This window comes from Pongo abelii, chromosome Y (genome assembly GCF_028885655.2).
Source record: "Pongo abelii isolate AG06213 chromosome Y, NHGRI_mPonAbe1-v2.0_pri, whole genome shotgun sequence".
Classification (NCBI taxonomy): domain Eukaryota; kingdom Metazoa; phylum Chordata; class Mammalia; order Primates; family Hominidae; genus Pongo; species Pongo abelii.
Window position 1 is genome coordinate 48,016,205 of NC_072009.2, and position 1,954 is coordinate 48,018,158.

The window sequence follows — 1,954 nt, forward strand, 5'->3', positions numbered from 1 at the left end:
CACTACTTAAACTATTCTTCTTCCAATTGTCTTGCCAAAGCTGTCCTAGAAATTTTTTTTTTAATTTTCAGTCACAGCTGATGTGTTACAAAATATGTAATAAAATAATAATTGAAGACCATATAAGTAAACCATCAAAATGAATTTTGAAAGAGAAAATTATTATTATTATTTAACCTGTTGATACATAGAGCCTGTTGAATGAGGATATAATGGAGCATCTTCTGTTGGGGAGGTGTTATGCCCATCTAAAGCATCGTGGTCAACTGTCTCCAAATTCTAAATATTTAAAAAGATTGACAATTTGATTATAAAAGTGACTTTATACCTTATATTTTATTTTCTTCATTAGAATAAACTTTTAAGAAATGCAAGAAAGCTGATATGTATAACATTTTTACAATTCCAGCAAATGATTTTTAATTTAGGAGAAAATCTGAATTATTTTAGCTACATAATTTTTAGGCCATTTCACACAAGTTGCTTCCAAAAGGAAAGTACTTTTTAAGAACAAACAAACCCATGCTAATCATTTCACAAAATAAATATTTTTAAGGGCAATATTAATACATAAGCATTGGCTTCTGCATTTAAAAATTACTTCTCTTTTTCCCAGATTTATCTGCTGCCATTTGGGGGCTTCCCCCAGCCACCTCATCTAGACAAAGTCCTCAAGCATTTGCAAGTGTCATCCTAGCACTATTTGATCTTTCTAAGAAATAACCATTTGATGTTTTATTGTTTTGTAGTGGCGGACACCAATTTTTGTAGGCATATTTAATTCTTTCCAGTATATGGTTTTCTTTCCATTTTCTATATCCACTAAATGACTGAATTTTCTTTTCTCTCTTTTTTTTCCATGTGAAAGCACAAACACATTCTTTCCCTTTCACAAATTATGCAGCTGAGTTTCCCACATTTGGGGAAATCTCATGGGTCAGCACATCTAGAGTGCAATAGATCGGCCTTTCCGTGGGAAAGCCACCTTCGTGATCATGATATTTTCCCTGGCAGGGAAGTATCCATTTTCTTTTTAAGACTTCCATTAGCCTTCGAAAGAAAATACAAATATAAATGTAATAGAATTTAGAATAATTTTCAGTATCTGCTTAAAACGTTAATTTCAGTCATCCATGATTATTCTCTTCTAAAAATGTTCTTAATTCTGAAACAGACCTCTACAAAATTGTAAGAAAAAACAGTGTGATAAACAATGAAATGACTGCTAAATAAACCTACCATACATTTTATGCACTGATAATCTCATTTTTGATAGTGAGTCTTAGAGCGATCTATTGTATATAACAGCCATTCTCGGTCTTCTGGAATTTTATCGTGTGCACTATGAGCTTTAAAAGTAAGCAGATGAAAATAGTTTATAATATGTAGTAGTAGCTAATATTTTACTGCCTAATATGTGCCATTCAGAACAAGTTTTTAAGGTAATGTATTTAATATCAGAGTTAGTTTCCTAAGCGGGTAGCATTAGTAAATCCATGTAACGAATAAAAAATAAATTACTGTTAGGACAAATACTTTGCCAATTATTACAGATTTAGCCAGTTGAGGAGACAGCTAGCAATCTGACCAAAACATCTGACTGCTTGGTGTATTACCGATTTAAAATGTTTTGTCTAAATATACTATCCATGCATTACTGCAAGAAAATTAAAAGCTGTAATGTTATATTACTTTTCATAGTTCTATTTTTTGTTCTTAGGATTATGCTCCATGGCCCAGGCTGGACTACAGTGACAAGATGATAGGTCAAAACTCAATGAGGCCTCACACTCCAGGGTTCAAGGAATACTCCTGCCTCAGCCTTCCAACTACTTGGGATTAGAGAAATGCACCACCATGTCCCACTTACCTCATTATTTTTACTAACTATGAGTAGCATTTTATGACTACCTTTGTAAAGAAAAAACAAAACTTGCTTGGTGTTCACTCATTT

The 1,954-nt window shown here is 32.5% G+C and overlaps 1 non-coding gene across 1 annotated transcript; it reads right to left on the reverse strand.

Moving 5' to 3' along the window:
* Positions 1-862: 862 nt before the first annotated feature.
* Positions 863-1,022, reverse strand: LOC129053529 (U1 spliceosomal RNA). The gene has a single exon (XR_008518318.1). It is a non-coding gene; the product is annotated as a U1 spliceosomal RNA (small nuclear RNA).
* Between the last annotated feature and the right edge of the window lie 932 nt (positions 1,023-1,954).